Raw genomic sequence first — 8,420 nt, 5'->3', positions numbered from 1 at the left:
TGGAGAGGGACATCATGCTTGGGAGGGTGGAGGGACAGCGCAGGAGGGGAAGACCCTCTATGAGATGGATTGATTCGGTGACTGGGGTAATAGGGATGGGTGTGTCAGAGGCGGTGCGGTTGGCGCAGGATAGAGCAGGGTTTAGGGCTGTTGTACATAGGGTCGCTATGAGTTAGAAACGACTCGACGGCACATAACAACAACAACATGGCAATATAACAATAGAAACCGTGCTTCAAGGAATGCGGGCTGAAATAGTAAGAGTATAGCTTGGAAAACAGAGTGTCAATAAGAATAAAATTTTAAGAAAGAGAATATACAATTTATTAGTCTGTAGGGACTCTAATACGGATGCGAGATATTCTGTTAGCTTGAGTGGAACTATGACATATAGAACGATTTGGCAATAAACTCTTTGTTCCTCGATATTCCACAGGCAGAGAAAATGGAGCTAACAAATAATAGAGCTATTATGTGCCGTTAGTTGGACTATGACTCACTGAGACCCTACGAACAACAGACCTGAACCCTGCCTTGTCCTGTACCATCCTCATCATCTTTGATATACTGGAGCCCATTGTTATAGGGGTGCCAACCTATCTTGTTGAAGATCTTTCTCTCCTTTGCTGACCCTCTGTCTTGCCAAGCATGATCCATTTTTCCAAGAACATCCCTCAATCCCTCAATAGCATGCTCAAAGTGTGTGAGGCAAAGCTTCATCATCTTTGCCTCCAAGGAGCATCCTTGCTGTACTTTCTGCAAGGCAAATTTGTTTGTTCTTTTGTTAGTATAGAGGATATTCATCATTTTCCTCCAACATCACAACTCAAAGGCATTACTTCTTTTGTTATCATTAGTCACTGGAGAAGGACGAAGGGGTAATTCTCATAGTCTTCTGACTACTCTATTTCCAAAAGTTTGCTTTCATTTTCTCCAGCTGTCATAAACAAGTTCTACTATGCATTACTGTTGGTTCTGTGGTTTGGAGATTTTGTCTACTCCATTGCCCAGATAGCCCTCATCCTCTGATTGCCCTTTTGTGACCCAAACCACATGTCATAAACTCCTTTGTGATGGAGTTCCTTTTGGTCTTCAACAGTGATTTGCTCCCACTTCTGCGTTTCCTAGACTTTCTGATCTTCTAAAGGATCAACTTCTACCATGTAAATGGATTATTTTTTTTAAAGAAAAGAAGCCAAGCCTTTGTCAACACAACCTACATAATTATATTTCTCATTTTTGGATCTGCCATATTAATTTGCACTGGCTCTTTTAGGCCCTTACCACCTGACAAGGTGGTTTTCTTCTTACACATACAGTGGTTTTTCCTTGATGAATACTGTGACTTATACTCCTCCCAACCAAGAAGTGAAATCTTTCATGAAGAAGTTATTGAACACATATAGGCTACTAAATTGATTTTATATTGAGAACTCCAGGAAGAAGGATTTTATCAGGAAGTCATTCATTTATTTAGCAAATACTAGGGGAACACTGTTGACCTAGTGGCAAGAAGCTGCACTGCAATCCCAAAGGCATGCTGTTCAAGGCCACTAGCTGCTTCTCAGGAGAAGGATAGGCAATCTCTTCCCATGTGATTAACTTCCACTGAAAACCTGCTGAAGTGTCAGCTAGGGTTGTTTCTGAATCAACAGTATACAACAACACAGTTTTATTAAAATTTTGTTTGAGAACTCTGGTGACATAGTCATACGGAGTTGCATTTCTAACCAAAAGATCACACCTTTCTGGCAGTTTGAAAAGAAAAAAGAAAAGAGAAGAAAATAAAAGGAAAGGAAAGGAAAGAAAAGAAAAGAAAAGAAAAAGCTGAACAACCTCCTTCAGTCTAATTTGCAGCCTCTGAAAACCTGCTGAGGGATAAGCTATGAGATGGTTCTGATTCAAAAGCAATAAAAGAGAGGTTTTTATTGACTGCTTCCTGTTTGTTGTGATTTTTAGATGGATGAATGAATGATTTTCAGATGAAGGAATTAATTCAGATGACAGTAGATTTGGTTTTTGGTTTATTGTAGGTGATGGAGAGAGAATTATGCATGTTGTTGATGTTGTTATGTGACATCAAGTCACCTGTGACTCACAGTGATTCGATGTACCACAGCCCTAAACTCTATTCTATTCTGTGCCAATCTTATTGTCTCTGAAACACTTACCTCCATTTCCCCAGTCACTGAATCAATCCATCTCATCAAGGGTCTGTCTTCCTCTCCTGCACTGTCATCCCTCTCCAAGCATGACATCCCTCTCCAAGGACTGTTATCTCCTTGCAACATGTCCACAGGATGTCAGACGAAGCTTCAGAATCCTTACTTCCAAGGAGAAGCCTGTTCTCACCCTCTTAAGGACAAACTTATTTGTTCTCCTAACAGTCCATGGTATATTCAATACTCTTCTCCAGCACCACAGTTCAAACTATGAATTATGCATTCTGAAAGAAAAAAATTGTCTATTTAAAGAATATGATCATAATGATTAGAACATAATGTATCAGTGCCAGAGCTTTAGATGTTAAATTTATTTATGTGACTGTAAGGGACAAATTATGCAAGATCCCTAAGTTGAGCTAGTGAGCTTGATTATCTAAAAAAAGAACCTATTTTAAGATGTAAATAAGAGTATATTAAGAGCGATTAATCTATAGTTAACTTTTCTCTGTGACTCAGGTAACATCCTCAGGCTTTTGAGGAGAAAAGAAATAATCTATCTGTGTGCAATTTCTTTATGGTAGATACATTTTGAAAGAAGCCATTTTATTTCTTCTTTTTATTCTACTCAGTATTTGACAGAGGGATAAGAAAGAAAATGAGTAGATTATGTGGAAAAATAGACTGAAATTACTTCATCTGGTGTGATGTTTTCCCCCCTGAAAACTTCTTGGTTGTTACTGAGAAATATTCACAAATCCTTTCTGGATGCTAAAGTTTTTTATCTGACTTTTAAAAATTCTGTCTAAGATTATAATAATGTTTTAGATTATAAAAATCACTCTACTAGTTTAAACCATAAGAGTGTCTGGTATGGCAAATTAAGTACTCAAAGTTTTTCAAAGGGAAAAATATCATTCTCTAAGCTGAGGACCCAGAAACAATGCCAGAAAATACCTTGTAGTACTCAAATGCCAAATGATCTGTCCACGAAACATATATAGAACTAGAAAAGAAGTGATCTGCCTTGCTAGGACTTGGCTCAAAGAATCAGTTAGCTATATTCTGAAATCAGGATAATGATCCAAAATGCCTCCCATGTTCTAGATTCTTTGCTGATTTCCTGTAGATAGGTTTTTACATGCCTGCCTGTCATAGTCATAATCTGGAACCCTAGATGCAAAGTTCTAGAAAATCTGTTCATTTGTTCATAGCTTTTTTTTTTTAAATCAAGCAAAAGAATACAAAATCATAATGGTAAATAATATTAAAATGGTATGAAAAATTGGGCACATAAAAGGAGCTTAGAAAAATCAAAAGAAAAATAGTTTTATTTTGATTTTTAAAAACCCAACTAAACTATGCATAGCAAAAGACAAAACAGTGCTGAAAGTTTGCTCACTACACATCGATATATTGATTATTTTCAGTACAACTGTTAAGATCCAATTGCATTTGCTATTGATAACTTTAGGTCTTGTTGAGCTAACTTCAACTCATCATGACTCTAAGAACAACAGATCTAAACTAGAACTCTGGTGACCTAATAGTAAGAAGCGGCACTGCAATCCTTCAGGCATGCTGTTAGAATCCACCAGCTGCTCCGTGAGAGGAGGATGGACAGTCTCCTCACGTGCAGTTTACTGCCACTGAAAACTTGTTGGAGGGTCAGCTACGAGTTGGTTCTGCCATGCTCAAGTTAATTTTTTAAAATTTTATTTTATTAATTTTAATGAACATTTACAGAGATTTTGGATTTCCATTCATTCATTGTTGCACTGCCCCCCCCCCCCCAGTTAATTCCTCTCTTTGAAAAGCAAAAGATAAAATTCTTCGTTTGTATACAATCCTCCCTCACCCTGAATGCACTCCATTATGCAACCTTAATTCTGGATTCCTGTGATAATCATAATACACTATCATATATCACTTTTTCAAATTAATTTTTGTAGTCATTGTTATTAGGGTCAGGAAAATTGGGTAAGTTACCCATGGAAGGAGGCTGGTTGAATAGACTTAAAGCAGATGTCAATGAGATAAGGAAAGCCTGAGGATAGCTGTAAGCCAATAGAAGGCAGAGATCAGACAGAGTGGCTAAGACTAGGCCCTACTCAAGCAGCTCAGGGAATTACTACAATCAGACCAAGATGCTTTGATCTTGACATGCACAGTAAAGACTGACCCCAGAAGAATCCTTATTAGTGTTTTTAAGTACAATATAATACCAAGGATAAGAAATGACCAGAACCACCCACCACATCATCCTATTGATCCAGATTCAAGCCTGGAAACACATCAAAATGAGGAGCTAGTTAACTACCTTAACATGACTCTCTTAACTCAATGTCTGTCTTTGACCTTTTTACTTCCAGATAACTAACCCATCTCACTCTATGAAAGGTATCTTTGCTAATTAATAAATCTATCCTTGTTTTCACCTTCACTGGGGTCTCCTTGCCTTACTCTCAGCCATGTGTTCTAACCAGGGCTTCACCTACACTGGGATTATTTTTGAGCAGGACACAATCATGCCCAAATAGGACATTTGTCTATGGCTGATCTTTCTGCTGTCTCATACCTGGTTCAATTCTTTGTCCAGGCAGGGGAGGCCAAACCTGGGCATTCATCACACATTGCAACTGCGTCAGACAATCTCTTTGAGTTCTTCTTCTCTTTTATTGATCTTCTACTTTTCCCAGCATGGTATAATTTCCCAGGAACTGGCTCTTATTAGCATGTGAAGTTACAATATTGAAACAGAATTACAAATTCTACCTGACCTTGTAATTGTAGAAGGGGATATTCCTGAAGAAAAAAAGGTAAAAAACAAAACAAACAACATTTTAACAAAGAAAGTTGATATAAATGACAAAACATTATTTATCTTAATACATAAAACTCAATAAGTGACCAGAAAAGAGGATATATTCTCAAAAAATTGTATAAAACTTGGCCAAGAGGTGGTTGTCCAAACAGAGCAAGGGAAACTGGATGGGTTAAAATAAAGAAAGGAGTGTATCAGGGCTCTAACTTTTTTCCATACTTATTCAATTTGTATAATGAGAAAATAATTTGAGAAGTTGGACTATAAGAATAAGAAAGTGACATCGAGATAAGAGGGAGATTTATTAACAATCTGAGTTATTCAGATTAAAACCTTGCAAAAAGTGAAGATGATTTCAAGTACTAACCATAAAAAGTGTGTGACACAAATTTCACTATACTCACCTCCAAGAAGCATTCTAGTCACACTTCTTTCAAGACAAATTTGTTCACTGTTTTGGTCATGCCTATTATGCTCACTATTCTTTACTAGCACCATAATTCAAAGATGAATTTTTCTTTGGTGTTTCTTATTTGCTGTCCAACTTCCACCTGCACATCAAATGATTAAGAATACTACTTGAAGGATATGTGGTGGCCTAGTAGTGAGTAGTTGTGCTGCAATTTCAAAGTCATGCAATTAGAATCTAAAAGCTGCTCTGAGAGAGAAGGATGGTTAATCTTCTTCCACGTAATTTACTGCCTCTGAAAACCTGCTGGAAGGTCAACTATGACTTGGGTCTAGCTTAATGGCACACAACAACAATGAAATTACTTGTATCAGGAAAACTTTAGTCATCAAAATAACATTGCACTTTAGAACTTTAAAGATTGCTTCAGTAGATTTATCTAAGGCTGTAAGTCCTTTAATTTCTTGACTCCCCTAATATGTGGATTCTAATATGGACATTTATTGTGGACTTGAGTAAAATAAGATCTTAACAATGTCAATATTTTCTCCATTTTTCATGATGATGTTGTTTAAATTATGAGAATTTTTGCTTTTGGATGGTAGGTATAACCTATTCTTAATAATATTGTTTTTAATATTTATTAAAAAATTCCTGCTATTGAGTTGTTCACTTCATAGCAATATTTCATTAGGTTTGTTTCTTATAATATGAATCCAAATGATGCAACCTTGTTTGCTGAAACTGAGGAGGACATGGAGTATTTGCTGACAAAAGTCAAGGACTACAATTTTCAATATAGATTGAAGCTCAACATAAAAAGACCCTCAAAGATTCTCACTCACCACTAGGCAATGGGCACCACCATGATGTAGAACATATTGAAATCTTCAACAATTTCAGTTTGCTTGGGTCCACAGATAACACCATTGGCATCAGCAGCCAGGAAATAAAAAAATGAATTGCACTGGGGAAGTCTGCTACCAGGGACCTCTCTAAAATGTTGAAGTGCAAAGGTGTCAGTCTAGAGACTAAGGTGCACCTGATCCAGGCCATAGTCTTTGCAATTACTTGCTATGCATCAGATATCTGTAAAATGAATAAGGGTGACAGAAGAAGAATTGATGCCTTTGAGTTGTGGTGCTGGAAAAGAAGATTGAACATACTATGGATTGCCAAAAGAACAAACAGCTCTGTCTTTGAGAGGGTTAAACCAAGTTGCTTTCTGTAGGCAAGGATTTAGAAGCTCTATCTCCATATGTTGAGCATGTTGCCAGGAGAGACCAGTTCTTGGAGAAGGACATCATGCTGCGATCAGTGGAGGGACGATGCAGGAGAGGACGACCCTGAATGAGCTAGATAGACTCAGTGACAGGGGAAATAAAGGTAGGTGTGTTGAGACAGTGAGATTGGCTCAGGATAGGACAGAGTTCAGAACTATTGTATACAGGGTCACTATGAGTGTTAGGCAACTCAACACCACATAACAACGACAGAAAACTTCATCTGTTGGGGTCTGAGAGCAGTTGGGATCTGGAAGGTGGGTCTTTATTATTTGATTAATAGTAAGTTGTGGGCTGGGAGCCTCTTGTTTAAACGAATTAAGACCTGTTGAGTGGGATTTTATGATTAACAGTTTGTTGGGGCCTAGGAGCCTCTTATTTAAAGCAAATAGGATACAGAAGGGGGCCTTGGAGCCACTTTTTGAAGCAATTGGAATCTGTAAGGTGGGTTTTATTTTTGTCGTTGTGTGTGTGTGTGTGTGTTTTTAATTTGATTAATAATCAGTTGTGGGCTGTAAGCCTCTTGTTTAAACCAATTAGGACCCGGTGATAGGACTTTGTGATTAATATTTGGTTAGTGTGAAGCTAAATTATCAATTTGTTGGATTTGGGGAGTATATTGTTCTAATTAGTAGAGCACTTGTCTATCAGTTTTCTGTACTAAGATAACTTGTGTGTTGCAGTGATGCTGAAAGCTATGCCACTGGGGTGTCAAATACCACTAGGGTTACCCAGGGTGGACTCAAGTTTAGTAAAGCACCTAGATTAAGGCAAAATAAGGAAGCAAGAATTACCATTCACTTCTTAAATAGCACGCCTCTGAAAACCTTATGAACGGTAGAGGAACATGCATAGTTACAGTACTAGAGGTAGAGTCCAGAATGGACATCACTTGAAACGAAGAAAAGTAGTGGCAAACATCCTTTAATAATTGGAACACGGAATATATGAAGCTTGAATGTTGGAAAACTAGAAATTGTGAAAAATGAAATAGAACATATGAACATCAACATTCTAGGCATTAGTAATATGAGATGGAGTACCTTTGTCCACTTTGAATCAGGTAATTATATGGTATATTATGCTGGGAATGTATTTATTTTTTAAAAAGTCAATTTAAAGTTCTATCCTGAAGTGCAATGTTGTGTGATAGGTTATTATCCATATACATTTAAGGAAGGCCTGTAAATATAATTTTTATTCAAATAAATGCTCCTACATCTAAAGTCAAAGAGGAAGAAATTAAAAAATTTTTCCAAATCTTGCAGTTTGAAATTGACCAAACATGAAATCAATATATGTTATTGATAGTAGGTAATTAGAATGCAAAAATTGGAAAATAATAGTTGGAAAGTATAGACTTGATGATAGAAATGAGGCTGAGAATAAAATGATAGGATGTTGCATGTTCACTGATTTAGTCATTGCAAATATCTTTTTAAAAAACACAAATGGAAAAAAAAAACCACAAATGATAACTTTACACATCAACCTCATCTGATTGCATAGAAGTTAGATTGACTACATCTATGAAAGGAATGATTGGAGAAGTTTAATATGAGCAGTGAAAACTGTTAAAGTTAAAGGTGGATTGTGGGTCAGATAATCAATTACTCTTGTGCAAATTCAAATTGAGGCCAAAGAAAATGAAAACAAGTCTACAAGCCCCAAAATATGATCTTGAATGTATTCTAATTGACTAATAAATTCATCTTAAGAATAAGTTTGAAGCACTGAACACC

The sequence above is a fragment of the Elephantulus edwardii genome, unplaced genomic scaffold (genome assembly GCF_000299155.1).
Source record: "Elephantulus edwardii isolate Elephantulus edwardi_28Jun2011 unplaced genomic scaffold, EleEdw1.0 scaffold00026, whole genome shotgun sequence".
Taxonomy (NCBI): domain Eukaryota; kingdom Metazoa; phylum Chordata; class Mammalia; order Macroscelidea; family Macroscelididae; genus Elephantulus; species Elephantulus edwardii.
The sequence above is the reverse complement of the archived record's forward strand: the minus strand, read 5'-3'. Positions refer to the sequence as shown.